Source organism: Chiloscyllium punctatum, chromosome 50 (genome assembly GCF_047496795.1).
Source record: "Chiloscyllium punctatum isolate Juve2018m chromosome 50, sChiPun1.3, whole genome shotgun sequence".
NCBI classification, from domain to species: domain Eukaryota; kingdom Metazoa; phylum Chordata; class Chondrichthyes; order Orectolobiformes; family Hemiscylliidae; genus Chiloscyllium; species Chiloscyllium punctatum.
The window spans coordinates 23,279,175-23,296,841 of NC_092788.1; positions in this window are offsets into that span (position 1 = coordinate 23,279,175).

Below are 17,667 nucleotides of genomic sequence, written 5' to 3' on the forward strand. Positions count from 1 at the left end.
TATTGAGGGTCTGGTCAAGGAAAAGGGGGCACATGTCAGGTATAGCCAGTGGATCAAGGGAGTCCCTGAGGATATACAGGGGCTGTAGGAATACCTTTGAGTAGAAAACAGGAATGGAGAAAGGCTAAATGAAATAGCTTCAGCAGAGAAGGAAAGGGGAATCCAAAAGTGATTGTATCAGTATATTAAGAGTGCATAAGTAACTCGGGACAAAATAGTGTCCGTTAAAGATCAATGAGGCCATCGATGTTTGGAACTGCAGGATATTTGCTAAGATCCTATACATTTTTTTCACTCCAGAACTTACTGTGGAGAAAGACTGGGGAACTCAGGGAACAAGAGTAATACGTTAGACCACAATTGGAGTTCTCTGCAATTCTCTGCTACAGGAAGGATGTCGCGAAACTTGAAAGGGCTCAGAAAAGATTAACAAGATATTGCCCGGGTTGTTGCTGAATAAGCTGGGGTTACTGTCACTGGAGAATCGGAGACTGAGGGATGACCTTACAGAGGTTTATATAAACATGAGCGGTATGGATAGGGTAAGCATACAAGGCCTTTTCCCAGAAGTTGGGGAGTCCAAAACTAGAGGGCATAAGTTTAAGGTTAGAGGTGAATGGTTTATAGAGGGACTGAAGGAACAGCTTCTTCACACACATGGTGATGTGTGTATGGAATGAGCTGAGAGAGAAAGTAATGGAGACTGATACAATTACAACATTTAAAAGGTATCTGGATGGGCATCTGAATAGTAAGGGTGTAGACATATATGGGCCAAATGCTGGAAAAGGGAATGGATTTATTTAGATCTTCTGGTAAGCCTGGACGAGTTGGGGACCGAAGGGTCTTTTTCTATACTGTATATTTCTATGACTTGAAAAGAGTGCATGTTATAGAAGAGGTGGTGCTGGAGGTTTTAAAACACAAAGCTATGGCAAGTTCCAGAACCTGATTCAGTGTATCACAGGACACTGTGGGATGTGAGGGAAGAAATTGTGGAGCCCCTAGCAAAGGGGCTACTGACAACCACGTGTGATGAAGTGCTTTTGCCCGAAACGTCGATTTCGTAGCGACTTGGATGCTGCCTGAACTGCTGTGCTCTTCCAGCACCACTAATCCAGAGCCACGTGTGATGGGCTGGCAGGCTGGAGGGTGGCATCGTGGACAGTGAAGGAGGTTTTCTGAGATTACAAAGGGATCTTGATGAAGGGAGTGAATGGGCTGAAAAACTAGAGATGGAATTCAATCTGAATAAATACGAGGTAATGCATTTTGTAAAACAAACAAGGGTAGAGCTTATACAATTAATGTTAAGGCCTCGGTTAGTGTTTTAGAGCAGAGGGACCTCCGGGTTCAGGTACATAATCCTTGAAGTTTGCATCACAGGATTGATAAGACAGTGCTTGGCATGCCTGACTATTGCTCAGTCCATTGAGTGGAGGATTTGGGACGTCATGTTGAGATTGTATAGACATTTGTGAGGCCTGTTCTGCAATACTCTGTCAAGTTCTGGTCGCCCAGTTAACAGGGAGGATATTATTAAGCTGCAGGGCATTCAGAACAGACTTACCAGGATATTGCTGGGTATGGAAGGCTTGAGTTCAGAAAAATGGCTGGATAGGCTGAGTCTTTTTTCACTGGAGCCTGCAGGTTGAGACATGATGCTATAAAGGTTTATGAAAGAAAAATGAGGTACATAGATCAATTTAATGGTAGTTGCCTTTTCCTCAGGATGGGGGAGTCTCAAGAGGAGGGGCCACATTTTTAAGGTTAGAGGAGAGAGCTGTTCAAAAAAAAGATATGGGGCAATTTGCTACACAGAGGGTGGTTTGAGTGTGGAATGAACTTCCTGAGAAAGGGGTACAATTACAACATTTAAAAGATATTTGGATAAACAGGTGAATAGGGAAGGGTTGGAGTGATATGGGCCAGCAACAGGCAGCTGGGAAGAGTTTAGTTTTAGATTATGGTGAGTATCAACTGAAGGGTCAGTTTCCATGCTGTGTGGCTCTATGACAAGACTATGGTTTGATTCCATTATTGAAGAAAGGATCAGGGCTGGGTCCACTGATGTGCATCATCTACATAAACAATTTGGTTGAAAATATAGGAGTGATTGTGTGAAAGTTTGGTGATGATCAAATGAATGGTGTCGTGGGCAGTAAATACGGTTATCGAAGGGGATACTGACCAACTGGGCCAGTGGGCCAAGGAACGAAAGATGGAGTTTAATTCAGGTGTTGGATTTTGTTAAGACAAACCAGGGAGGACTAACACAGTTAATGGAAGGGCTCTGGGCAGGGTTTTTGAACAAAGAGAGTTAATGGAAGGGCTCTGGCCAGGGTTGTTGAACAGAGAGAGAGAGAGAGACCAGGGGGTGCAAGTTACATTGTTCCTCGGAAGTGGCACCACAGGTGGACAGGGTGGGGAAAGCGACATTTGGCACATTTGCCGACATTGGCCAGCACTTTGTCCTAAGTTTTTCCCTTGGACAGAGGAGGCCACGGGGTGACCCTAAGAATGGTGAATAACCAAGTGTAGGTGAGTCCAAAACTAGAGGGTATAAACAGGAGGTGAGAGAGAGCAAGGATTTAAAGAGGGAGCTGAGGGGGAACATTATCCACAGAGGATGGTGCAGAGACGGAACAGACTGCCTCAGGCACATGGGAGAAACAAGAACAATTACAGCATGGAAAAGACGTTAGGGCAGGTACATGGAGAGGAGAAGGTTTGAAGAGATAAGGGCCAAAGGCAGGCAAATGAGACTCATTCAGTTTAGGTAACATGGGCAGCATTGAGGAGTTGGACCACAGGTTCTGTTTCCGTGCTGTATCACTCTGTATCCAGTTAAAGAGGATTAGTGTACCAAAATAAGGCATGTTGTAGACACTGAAGCAAGTTACAGCGATGGGGATGGTAGTCTGGAATGCAGTACATTTCAAATATGTGGAGGGACTATCGGGAATGGAGCAGGTTACAGGGACAACTACTGTTATAGGAGTTAAAAATGACTGAAGACAATGGTGCCCAAGCCATGTCACAGATACAGTGTTGCAGAGTAGTGAGTCTTAGTACAGTGTTAGAGGGAGAACACAGAACAGAAAGATCCCAGGCAGCATTCACAACCTCTTGTCGGAGGCCTACTCTCCCCTCTGTTGTCCTGATGCTCACTAAGACAGCACAGGACTAGATTGATAACTATGAACTCCAATGCTGTCTCAGAGCAACATAAGTTAAAGTAGACGTGGTGATTGAGCACGGGGTATGTCTATACTGTGCTCCCCATGCAGCACTGTATCTATATCATGACTTGTTAGTGATGCTTGGAGCCCTCTCATTGCTCTCTGCTCTGTGCACTGTGAGTGATCTTACCTCACTGCAGGATTTACTGAAGGTTCCAGATCTCCCTTCCCTTTTTGTCTCTCTGGCTGACCAACCATCTTCAATGAGGTGATGGATGAGACACACAGCAGTTGGGAAGTCTATTGAGTCAGCACCTTCCCAAGTACCTACAGGAGACAGAGAAATAGATAGAATGGGAAATTAGACTGATGCAGTGAGGGTTACACAACGAGAATGGAAATGAACCCCACAGATATCTGGAAAATCCCAAACTCCATCCCTGGCCTGTGCTGTTGCATCTCTCTGGAGTGGAGAATTCTGTTAGCTCAGGATCTGGAGTAGCTGCAAAAGTGAGAGATACTGACAGAGGCAGCAATTAGACCCACACAGTGAGGGATACCACATGGAGAGAGACTGAGTGATATCACTGGAATGCGGGAAGACTTCAGGATCACACAATCATGTTGGAAGAATGGGTTTAGCTTCATGTGTCAGTGCTCAGGGATGAGCAACCAGTGAGCAGGTGAAGTGATGGCCTAGTAACATTATTGTTAGAGCATTTGTCCAAAACCTCAGCTAATGTTCAGGGGAGGCAGGTTTGAATCCCATCATAAGATATGGTGGAATTTAAAATCAATAATTTTAAAAATAGCAATTAACAATCCATAAACAAATATGAAACCATTGCTGATGTACAAAAGTCACAATCCCTTAGATTAGATTCCCTACAGTGTGGAAACAGGCCTTTCGACCCAACCAGTCCACACCATCCCTCCAAAGAGTAACCCACTCAGACCCATCTCCCTTGACCTAATACACCTAATATTATGGGCAATTTAGCATGGCCAATTCACCTGACCTGCACGTCTTTGGACTGTGGGAGAAAACGGCAGTATCCGGAGGCAATTCACGTAGACACGGGGAGAATGTGCAAACTCCACACAGTCGCCCATTGCTGGAATCGAACCTGGGACACTGGTGCTGTGAGGCAGGAGTGCTAATCACTGAGCCACCGTGCTGCCCACTTTCCTCTCTACAACGAGATCTGATCATCCTCACGTGGTCTGCACGACATACCCACAGCAAATTGTTTGCCTCTCAATTGCTCTCTGAAATGGCCAAGCAAGCTACTCAGCTCAAGGGCAGCTGGGGCTGGGCAAGAAAGGCTGGTCAGCCAGAGACACCCACATCCCCTACCTGATTTATAAAAAAATCCATTAGGATGGTCCCACTGGAACCGCGCTGGGACCAGTGTCCTGGCTAATCATGTCAGTAGGTTTATGGACAGGGCTTTAAACTGACAGAGAGGATGCAGAGACAGGGTCCAGGTGAAAGGAGCTTTCCAAATCCAAAGAGAAAAGGTGAAGCATCGGAACAGTACGGGGATGTGGCTGAAGGCAATCAGAAAGGAACAGGATGGGACAGCGATTAACTAAAACTGTACATCAGTGAATAGGTTTGTGACAGGAAATTGTGGGAAAGAGTAAATTATATTTATTTTGAATGGACGAAGTCTTATCAATAAGGCAGATGGATTTGTGACACCGAGATAAAAGAGGTTCAGACACCAGAGAGATATGTTTACAGGGTGAACAAAAGGTGGACATAAATATTCAATGGATCACAACCTTGCGGAAACTCAGGCAAACTGGGTAACACTAACAATAATGGGTAAGATAGGCATCACAGAGAAAACATTTGGTCTCAGATCATGAAGTAGAGTCAGTCTGAATGTAAATTCTGGTGACTACTTGCCAAGGTCACAAGCAGCAGAACAGTTTTAGCCACTGAACAGCATTCTGCTGCTCATTACTGCATTACACAGGAACTCACTGGAATTTTTTTAACAAACACATTGTGATAATTTTGGGAAACATCAATATTCACAAAATGTAGAACAGTCACACTGGCAAGATTGATATTGGAAGAGGAGTTCAGAAAATTAGTTTTCAGTGTTTCTTTGAATAACAAATTGTGCAACTGGCTAGGGACATAACTATCTCAGAGCGACCATTGTGTGATGAAACTTAGTGAATGAGTAATGTCACCTGGAGAGATCCTCACAGAAATTGTGATAAAGTGCAGTTTATAGAAATACAAAGGTTTAAAGTGAATCACAGAAAGGACAAGCTACAACTAGAAACAAAAATTACCAATAACATGGGTTTGAGAGGAGAACTGACCAAGGTAAATAGGCTAAACAGACTGAAATATGTGTCTGTCAATGAACAGTGGAAAACATTTGAAGGAGCAGAGTAAAACATCAACAAAAAGACATTCCATTGAAACAGACAAATCCTCAGCAAGAAATCCCCATCGGTCCCTCACTCAAGTAAAAAGGATCATAATAGATTATCGGGCTTAGAGGATCACCACAAAGTACTTAAAATCCTGAAGTGAGAGAATGTTTTAGGAGTAAGTTTTAAAGGGATTGCAAAGGGTCTGCTCGCAGGAGGAGGTCAGATGGAAGAGGGAATAATTGTCAAAGTTTTATGTCACAAAAGGAACCGGGAGAGCTGAAGGTGCTGGAGGTGGTGAGAGTGTTACAGAGAGGGGTCAGGGTCTGAACGGTGTGACAAAGCTAGTTCAGATTGCTGCAGCTGGAGGGGTTTGCTGAGGTAGGGAGGGATATATGTATTTTCATTTATTCTTTAAGGGATGACGATGTCGCTGATTGGACCAATATTCTTTGCCCCACTGCTAATTACCCTGAGTATAGCACAGAGGCAGCCATATTGCTGTGGGTCTGATGTCACGTGCAGGCCAGACCAGGTTAGAATGTCAGAAGTTCTTCTCTAAAGGACGTAAGTGAACCAGATGAGTACTTCTTTTATGGTGGCCTCACCAATGTCCTGTACAACCACAACATGACTTCCCAACTTCTACTCTCAATGCTCTGCCCAATGAAGGTAACCATCCCAAACGCCTGCTCCACCAACCTATCTACCTGACACCACTTACAAAGAACGGTCTCCCTGCATCCCTGGGTCTCTGACTGACAACACTACCCAGGGCCCGAACATTAACTGGACAGGCCCCACCTTGGTTTGTTTCACCAAAATGTAACACCTCACATTTATCTAACTAAACTCCATCTGCTATTCTTCAGCCCACTATCCCAGTGTACTATTCGTCCTGTTGTATCATAGATAACTTTCTTCACTGTCCACTTTACCAACAATTTCAGTGTCACTCAAAAAACTTACCACAAAACCAATATTCCCATCCAACCCATTTATCCAAATGACAAACAACGGTCACATGCCTCCAGTCAGAAAGGCAACATGTCTCCCATCACCCTCTCTCTCCTACCATCAAGCCCAATTTTGTATCCAGTTGACTAGCTCCTCCTGAATGCCATATCCTTTCACATTGATCTGAGCTTATTATCCAGTTTACCATACCGAACGTAGAACACAGAACAGTACAGCACAAGACGCTTCGGCCATGATGCCATGCCCATCTTTTACCTGACTGGAAGATCAAACTAACTTACATACCCTTCATTTTGCCGATCCAGGAGTCTGTTAAAGTGTCCCATTACACCCACCCACCACTCTCTGTGTGAAGAACCTCCATCTGAAATCTCCCCTTACCCACCCTCCAATCACCTTACAATTATGCCCCCTTGTACCATGTATGCCATGGGATAAAGAGGTCTCTCACTGTTCACTCTATCTTTGCCTCACTCCATCTTGTTCACCTCTACCAAATCACACCACACTCTTCTTCACTCCAATGAGAAAAGCCTTAGCTCCCTTAACCTTTCTTCATAAGACATGCCCTCCAGTACAGGTAGTATCCTGGTAAATCTCCTCTTTACCCTCTCTAAAGCTTCCATATCCTTCCTGTAATGAAGGGATCAAAACTGAACACAATATTCTAATTGGGATTGAAACAGGGCTGTATAGAGCTGTAGCATAACCTCATGCCTTTAAACCTCAATCCCCCAGCTAATGAAAGCCAATACAACATATTCTTTCTTAACAACACTATCAGCTTGGTGGCAAATTTGATGGATCTCTGGTCATGAAATCCAAGATCCATCTGTTCCTCCACACTATTCAGTATTCTGCCTTTACCCCTGTATTCTGCATTCAAGTCTCAACTTCCAAAATGCATCATTTCACACTTTTCGAGATTTGACTTTATCTGCCACTTCTCAGCCCAGCTCTACATCCTGTCAATGTCCCATTGCAACCTCCAGCAGACATCCACACTATTCACCACTCCACCAACCTTCGTGTCATTGGCAAACTTACTTACCCACTCTTCCACTCACACATCCAAGTCGTTCATAAAATCACAAAGAGCAGAGATTTTTTGACCTCTCCCTGCAGAAACCCACTGGTCACTGAGCTCCAGGCTGAATGATTTCTATCTGTCATCACCCTCTGTCTTCTATGGGCCAGGAATTCTGTATCCAGACAGGCAGGTTTCCCTGTAACCCATTCTCTGTACTTTCTCAATGAGCTATAAATGTGTTTTGTCACATTCTCAAAGGATTCAATAAGATTTGTGAGGCATGACCTGTCCCTTACAAAGTCATGATGACTTCCTCTAATCAAACTATGGGTTTCCAAGGAATCATAAATCCTGTATCTCAGAGTCTCCAACAATCTGCACATCACAGACAGAAGACTGACAGGTCTGTGATTCCCAGGATTATCTCTATTCCCTTTCTTGAATAACGCATGGCTGATTCACCTAACAGGCACACCTTTGGGCTGTGGATGGAAACCGGAGCACCTGTCGGAAACCCACGCAGACTTGGAGACAATGTGCAAACTCCACACAGACAGTCGCCTGCGGCTGGAATTGAAATCGCGTCCCTAGTGCTGTGAGGCAGCAGTGCTAACCACTGAGCCACCGTGCTGTCCCATGTAACTCTCTAGAGCCCTGTTTCTGACCCTTGGTTCCTCAAACTTAAGTTAGCTACCTTCTTCCTCTTGACTAGATGTTCTACATCCCTTGGAACCTTGTCAAATGCTTTGCTGAAGTTCATGTCGACAACGTTGACTGCTCTGCCTTCATCAATCTCTTGGTCAACTCCTCGAAGTGTCAATCCGGTTTGTGAAACACGGTTTCCCACTCACAAAGCCATGCTGACTATCTCGAATCAGCTCTTGCCTTTCCAAATATATGTAGCTCCTTTCTCTCAGAATCTCCTCCAACAACTTACCCATCACTGGGCTCACTGGGCTGTGATTTCCTGGCTGCTCTCCCTGAAGCCCTTAAGTGATGGAACACCCTCCAGTCTTCCGGTAACTCATTGTGTCTGTTGATAATATAAATATCTCTGTTAGGGACACTGCAATCTCTTCCCCAGATTCCCACAATATTCTAGGATCAACCTAACAAGTGACTGAGGATTGATCTACCTTTATTTGTTTTAAGATTCCAGCACTTTTTCTTCTCTGTTGAGTACTCTTTCCAAGACATTGCTATTTATTTTCCCAAATTCCTGAGCTTCCATGTCTTTCTCCACAGTACATTCTGACAACAGGGTCGTGGGGACTGAAGGACATTATGGAGGTAGGGAGTGATGCGGGACCTGAAAGGGGCCAAAGAGATCTCCAGGGCTATTGGGCCGAAGGAAGTTGCACAGATCAGGAGGATCATGGGGATTGAAAGAGATTACTCTGAACGGGAGGGTCGTTGGGTCAGGATGAGATTATGGAGATAGGGAGAGTCGTGGGGACGTTTGGAGGTTATGGAGTTAGGGAGGTTTGTGTGGAATGATTCAGGTTACATGGATAGGAAGAGTCGTGGGGACTGAAGGAGTTTATGGAGAGAGGGAGGGCTGTGGGGACTGAAGGAGGTTATATAGATAGTAAGTTTATAGAGAAGCACAGGAGAGAAGAGCAGGTATCGGCCATTTGACCACAGAGTTGGTCCCAGCATTCAATGTGATCACGACTGATCATCCAACCCAGTACAGTATTCCTGCTTTCACACCTTACTCTGATATTATAGTGACTACTGGCATTTAGTGATACAGCGGGCTGTAGTAACTGGGACGGGGGTGTGCCTTACAGAGATAGGGACGGTTGTAGAAGCTGGAACAGATTACATATCCAGGGAGGGTTTTAGGAATGGGAGGACTTTACACAGATTTGGAGGAATGCAGGGATGGGACATGGTAACAATCACAGGGAGGATTTTGGGAGCTCGATCTGATACAGCTACAGCTGAGAACAGAAGTGAGTCAAACAGTCAGGGCAGGCAGGGACAAGGTAGGATTAATAAATTAAACTGCATTTATTTCAATGCAAGGGGCCGAACAGGAAAGGCAGATTAACTCAGGGCATGGTTAGGAACATGGGACTGGGATCTCATAGCAATTACAGAAACATGGCTCAGGGATGGGCAGGACTGGCAGCTTAATGTTCCAGAATACAAATGCTACAGAAAGGATAGAAAGGGAGGCAAGAGAGGAGGGGGAGTGACATTTTTGATGAGGGATAGCATCACAGCTGTGCTGAGGGAGGATATTCCCAGAAATACATCCAGGGAAGTTATTTGGGTGGAACTGAGAAATGAGAAAGGAATGATCACCTTATTAGGATTGTATTACAGACCCCCCAATAGTCAAAGGGAAATTGACAAACAAACTTGTGAGGAGATCTCAGCTATCTGTAAGAATAATAGGGTAGATATGGTAGGGGATTTTAACTTTCCAAACATTGACTGGGATTGCCATAGTGTGAAGGTTTAAATGGAGAGGAATTTCTTAAGTGTGTACAAGACAATTTTCTGATTCAGTATGTGTGTGTGCCTACTTGAGAAGGTGCACAACTTGACCTACTCTTGGGAAATAAGGCAGGGCAGGTGACTGAGGTGTCAGTGGGGGAGTACTTTGGGACCAGTGACCATAACTCTATTTGTTTTAAAATAGTGATGGAAAAGTATAGGCCCGATCTAAAACTTGACGTTCTAAATTGGAGAAAGGCCCATTTTGATGTTATTAGGCAAGACCTTTCGAAAGCTGATTGGAGGCAGATGTTCGCAGGTAAAGGGACCGCTGGAGAATGGGAAGCCTTCAGAAATGAGATAACAAGAATCCAGAGAAAGTATATTCCTGTCAGGGTGAAAGGGAAGGCTGGTAGGTAGAGGGAATGACTAAAGAAATTGAGTATTTGATTCAGAAAAAGAAGGAAGCATATGTCAGGTATAGTCAGGATAGATCAAGTGAATCCTTAGAAGAGTATAAAGGAAGTTGGAGTATACTTAAGAGGGAAATCAGGAAGACCAAACGCGGACATGAGATAGGTCAGACAAATAGAATTAAGGAGAATGCAAAGGATTTTTACAAATATATTAAGGACAAAAGGATAACTAAGGAGAGAATAGGGCCCCTCAAAGGTCAGCAAGGCGGCCTTTATGTGGAGCCACAGAAAATGGGAGAGATACTAAATGAATATTTTGCATCAGTATTTACTGTGGAAAAGGATATGGAAGATATAGACCGTAGGGAAATAGATGGTGACATCTTGCAAAATGTCCAGATACAGAGGAAGAAGTGCTGGATGTCTTGAAACGGTTAAAGGTGGATAACTCCCCAGGACCTGATCAGGTGTACCCGAAAATTCTGTGGGAAGCTAGAGAAGTGATTGCTGGGCCTCTTGCTGAGATATTTATATCATGAATAATCACAGGTGATGTGCCAGAAGATTGGAGGTTGACAAAAGTGGTGCCACTGTTTAAGAAGGGTGGTAAAGACAAGCCAGGGAACGATAGACCGGTGAGCCTGACCTCAGCGGTGGGCAAGTTGTTGGAGGGATTCCTGATGGACAGGATGTACATGTATTTGGAAAGGCAAGGACCGATTAGGGATAGTCAACATGGTTTTGTGTGTGGGAAATCATGTCCACGCACTTGACTGAGTTTTTTGAAGAAGTAGCAAAGACGATTCATGAGGGCAGAGTGATAGATGTGATCTATGTGGACTTCACTCAGGCATTCGACAAGATTCCCCGTGGGAGACTGATTAGCAAGGTTAGATCTCATGGAATACAGGGAGAAGTAGCCATTTGGATACAGAACTGGCTCAAAGGTAAAAGACAGAGAGTGGCGGTGGTGGGTTGTTTTTCAGACTGGAGGCCTGTGACCATTGGAGTGTCACAAGGATCAGTGTTAGACCCTCTACTTTTTGTCATTTACATAAATGATTTGGATGAGAGCATAAGAGATACAGTTAGTAAGTTTGCAGATGACACCAAAATTGGAGGTGCAGTGGGTTACAGCGAAGAGGGTTACAACAGGATCTGGACCAGATGGGACAATGGGCTAAGTGGTAGATGGAGTTTAATTCAGATAAATGCGAGGTACTGCATTTTGGAAAAGCAAATCTTAGCAGGACTTATATACGTAATGGTAAGTTCCTAAGGAGTGTTGTTGAACAAAGAGACCTTGGAGTGCAGGTTCCTTGCTCTTTGAAAATGGAGTCGCAGATAGATAGGATAGTGAAGGCGGCGTTTGGTATGCTTTCCTTTATTGGTCGAGTATTATGTCCAGGAGTTGGGAGGTCATGTTGCGGCTATACAGGACATTGGTTAGGCCACTGTTGCAATATTTTGTGCAATTCTGATCTCCTTCTTATCAGGAAAAATGTTGTGAAACTTGAAAGGGTTCAGAAAAGATTTACAAGAATGTTGCCAGGGTTGGAGGATTTGAGCTACAGGGAGAGGCTGAACAGACTGGGGCTGTGGCGTCGGAGTCTGAGGGGTGACCTTATAGAGGTTTACAAAATTATGAGGGGCATGGATAGGATAAATAGACAAAGACTTTTCCCTGGGGTCGGGGAGTCCAGAATAGAGGGCATAGGTTGAGGGTGAGAGGGGAAAGATATAAAAGAGACCTAAGGGGCAACTTTTTCACGCAGAGGGTGGTACATGTATGGAACGAGCTGCTAGAGGATGTGGTGGAGGCTGGTACAATTGCAACATTTAAGAGGCATTTGGATGGGTATATGAATAGGAAGGGTTTGGAGGGATATGGGCCGGGTGCTGGCCTATGGGACTAGATTGGTTTGGGATATCTGGTCAGTGTGGACAGGTTGGACCGAAGGCTCTGTTTCCATACTGTACACGTCTATGACTCCATCACTCATGGAGGTTATAGAAATAAACTGTGTGGTCGCGTCTGGAGGAGATTAAAGGTATAAAGGTTTGTAGCTACTGAAGGAAATTACATCAATCGGGACCAGCAGAGTTTACAGAGACTGAGTGCGTTTTAGAGACAGGAAGAGTTCATAGTCATCATTAGCAATGCAGAAACTAATTTATGAGAGAAGCAGGATCATTCTGCACTGTGCCCAGAGACAAGGAGGAGTCTAACAGCTGGAGGAGGTTACTAAGGTACAGAGCTTTTTTGTTGTCATGACAGGGAAGGTTACAGAGATCATGAAGGTGGTAGGAGTTCAAAAAAGTCACAAAGACAGGGAGGTTTTTCAGGTCTGGAAAGGACTACACTGACAGGGATGGCTTAAGGAACTGAAGAGTTGTTTTTCTTCAGTTAAGGAGAGATGTGACAGAACCCGGGATTAAAGGCAAAGGCAGAAACTTGGAGAGTTTTACTGATATGAGGAGCTTACAGGGATAAGCAGGATTGTAGGGGCTGATAGAGATAGGGGAAGTGGTATCTATGAAACAGACAATGGAGAAACTGACAGACATAGGGAAGGTTCTGTGGAACAGATGAATTTACAGACAAGATGGTGATAATGAAGCCTGAGAATTTTCTCATGTTCCTTGCCCAGCATTGTTCCTGCATCATGCCCTCAGGGTCTGAATTAAAGTCCACTAACTACTCCCTGTGCTGTTTACTGTGAGTGATCTTACCGGCTGCAGGATTACCTGAAGGCTCCAGATCTCCCTCTCCATCTCTCTCTGGCTGACCAACTGTCTTCAATGTGGTGATGGACGAGACAGGAATTGGGACTTCAGCTGCATCAGGGACTTCGGGAATACCAAAAGGAGACAGAGAAATAGACAGAATGGAAAATTACACTGATGCAATGAAGGTTACACATGGAGAATGGCATTGAATCCCACAGAGATCTGGAAATTCCCAGTCTCCATTCCTGGCCTGTTCTGCTGCGTCTCTCTGGAGTGGAGAATTCTATTGGCTCAGGATCTGGAGGAGCTGCAAGAGCGAGAGACACTGACAGAGGCAGCAATTAGACCCACACAGTGAGGGATATCACATGGAGAGAGACAGTGATATCAGCAGAGTGCTGGAAGGTGTCAGGATCACACAATGGTATCATCAGAAGTGGTGATACCAGTACTCAGGGAGGACTGAGCTATTTTATTGGGATAGGCTCCTCTGGTACCAGGATTATGCAGTGTGCTATAAACGGACACAGATGAGGAGGGGGACAGGTCTCAGGTGAATGGAAATTCCCAAGTCCAAAGAGAAAGGTTGAAATATTGGAACACCATGGAGATGTGAATGAAGACCAACAGAAAGAAACAGTAAGGGACTGAGTTTAATTAAAATACTACATTGTCAAATAGATTTGTCATAGGAAATTATTGTTTGAAATAAAGTAAATGCCATTTCTGCCCCTCACAATTCCTCATACACCAGTGACATCACTTCCGCCCCTCACATCATTGCTGATGTCACACACACAGTGACTTCTACGCCCCCCCGCTCCCCCCCCACTGCCGTGTTTGCCACCACTTCCGCCCCCACCAACGCCACTCATCTGCATTCTGCTGACAACCCCCCCCCCAGGTCGCACCGTCACCATCCCCGCCTCCCAGAACCCTGAGGGGAACACCACCCGTGCTCATGACTCAACCCCCATTCCCCCTAACACCACACCCACTCCAGGTACAGGCTCAGTCGCCTCCCCCAGCTTCACACCTATGCCAGGTCCCAGCTCCCAGTCCTGCCGAGTTTTCACCTTTCCCCTGACTTCCCCCTCACTGAGGACGAAAGATCAGTCCTCCGCAAAGGCCTCACCTTTATCCCCCTCCGTTCATGCATCAATGAATTTAATACACGCCGTGATGTTGAACACTTCTTCTGCCGCCTCAGAGCTTACTTTTACAATCAAGACTCCCGCCCACCTTCCAAGGACACCTTTGCCCACCTCCAACATACTCCATCCACCTGGTCACCCAGTGCTGGCCTATTACCTGCCTTCGATCTCTTCATTTGCAACTGCCGCTGAGACATTAACCACCTTAACCTATCTACCCCCTCCCCCACTCCAATCTCTCACCCTTACAACGTACAGTTCTCCACTCCCTCTGCTCCATTATCGTCCGCACCATCAAACCAGCTGATAGATAGTGTGCAGTGGTAGTTTGGCGCACAGACCTCTACACCGCTGAGGCCATGATGCCAACTCGAAGACACCTCCTCCGACTACCCCCTCTACCATGACCCACCTCCAATCACCAAACCGTCATCTCCCAGAGCATACAGAACCTCATCAGCTCAGGAGGAGATCTCCCACCCACAGCTTCCACCCTCATAATCCAGGATCCCCCAACGCCCGGTTCGACCTCCTTCCCAAGATCCACAAGCCTAACCACCCCAGCCGCCCCATTGCCTCAGCATGCTCCGATCTCACCGAACTCATGTCTACCTACTTCGACATTGTACCATCCCCACAGTCCAGGAACTCCCCACATTTGTTCAAGACACCACCCACACACTCCACCTCCACCAAGACTTCCGTTTTCCAGTCCCCCAAACGCCTCAACTTCACACCTCCATCCACCATGACCAGAACCTCCAAGCCCTCCATTTCTTCCTCTCCCGATATCCCCAACAATACCCTTCCACCGATACTCTCATTCGTTTGGCTGAACTTGTCCTCACCCTTACCAATTTTTCCTTCAAATCCTCCCACTTCCTCCAGACCAAAGGGGGAGCCATAGGCAACCGTATGGGCCCCAGCTATGCCTGTCTCTTTGTTGGTTACGTCGAATAGTCCATCTTCCGTAGTTACACCGGCACCACTCCCCACCTCTTCCTCCGCTACACTGATGACTGCATTGGCGCCACCTCATGCTTCCCTCGAGGAGTTTGAGCAATTCATCAACTTCACCAACACATTCCACCCTCACCTTAAATTTACCTGAACCATCTCTGATACCTGCCTCCCCTTCCTGGACGTCTCCATCTCCAGTAATGACAACCGACTTGACAACGACATTTTTTATGAACCTACCGACTCCCACAGCTACCTGGATTACACCTCTTCCCACCCTACCGCCTGCAAAATTGCCATCCCGCATTCCCAATTCCTCCGCCTCCGCCATACCTGCTCCCAGGAGGACCAGTTCCACCACAGAACACACCAGATAGCCTCCTTCTTTAGAGATCGGAATTTCCCTTCCCACGTGGTTAAAGATGCCCTCCAACGCATCTCGTCCACATCCCGCACCTCCGCCTTCAAACCCCACCCCTCCAATTGTAGCAAGGACAGAACGCCCCTGGTGCTCACCTTCCACCCTACCAACCTTCGCATAAACCAAATCATCCGCCGAAATCTCTGCCACCTCCAAACAGACCCCACCACCAGGGATATATTTCCCTCCCCACCCCTTTCCGCCTTCCGCAAAGACCATTCCCCCCGTGACTACCTGGTGAGGTCCACGGTCCGCAAAATCCCACCCTCCCTTCCTGGCACCTTCCCCGCCACTGCAGAAGTTGCAAAACCTGCACCCACACCTCTCCCCTCACCACCATCCAAGGCCCCAAAGGAGCCTTCCACATCCAAAGTTTTACCTGCACATCCACCAATATCATTTATTGTATCCGTTGCTCCCTATGCGGTCTCCTCTACATTGGGTTGACTGGACACATGCTAGAAGAGCGCTTTAGGGAACATCTCTGGGACACCCGCACCAATCAACCCCACCGCCCTGTGGCCCAACATTTCAACGCCCCCTCCCACTCTGCCGAGGACATGCAGGTCCTGGGATTCCTCCACCGCTGCTTCCACACCACCCGACACCTGGAGGAAGAACGCCTCACCTTCCGCCTCTGAACACTTCAACCCCAGGGCATCAATGTGGACTTCAACAGTTTCCTCATTTCCCCTTACCACACCTCACCCCAGCTCCAGCCTTCCAGCTCAGCCCCCCATGACCTGTCCGAACGGCCTATCTCCCTTCCCACCTATCCATTCCACCCTCCTTTCTGACCTATCACCCCCATCCCCACCCCCATTCACCCATTGTACTCTTTGCTAGCTTCCCCCATCCTCCACTCTGACCTATCACCTTCTTCCCCACCCCATTCACCTATTGTACTCTATGCTACTTTCTCCCCATCCCCACCCCCCTCTCATTTATCTCCCCACTCTGCAGGCTCCCTGCTTCTGTTCCTGATGAACGGCTTTTGCCCGAAACGTCGATTTCCCTGCTCCTCGATGCTGCCTGACCTGCCGTGCTTTTCCAGCACCACTCTAATCGAGACTCTGGTTTCCAGCATCTGCAGTCCTTGTTTTTACCATATTGGAGGAGGAGACTACCGAGATAAGGCATGTTGTAGACACTGAAGCAAGTTACAGGGATAGGGATGGTACTCTGGAATGCAGGACATTTCAAATATGTGGAGGGACTATCGGGAAGGGAGGAGGTTACAGCGATAGGATCTATTATAGGAATTAAAAATTATTGAAGACACTGGACCACAAGACATGCCATAGATACAGTGTTGTAGAGTCGTGAGTTTTAATATAACAGAACTTACATTGGGATGGTGATTGAGCCTGGGGTGTGTGTGTGTGGACTGTACTCCCCTCCAGCACTGTATCTGTGTCATGTTGTGTTCACAGATGGTTGGAGCCCTCTCATTGTCCTTTTCTCTGTGCACTGTGGGTGACCTTACTTCACTACAGGAATTATTGAAGGCTCCAGATCTCCTTTCCCTTTGTCTCTCTCTGGCAGACCAACTGCGTTCAATGAGGTGATGGACGATCCACCCAGCAGCTGGGAAGGCTATGAGTCAGGACTTTCCTGAGTACCTACAGGAGACTGAGAAATAGACAGAATGGGAAATTAAACAGATGCAGTGAGGGTTACACATGGAGAATGGCACTGAGTTCCACAGAGATCTGGAAAATGGAGCGATATTAAGTAATAGTCCCAGATTGCTGGAAGATGTCAGGATCACACAATTGTGTTGAAAGAATGGGTTGAGCTTCATGATGCCCTGGTATCAGTGCTCAGGGATGAGCACCCAGTGAGCAGGTGAAGTGATGGCCGAGTGGTATTATTGCGAGAGAATGTATCCAAAACCTCAGCTAATGTTCAGAGGAGGCAGGATTGAATCCCGCCATCTGAAAAGGAGACA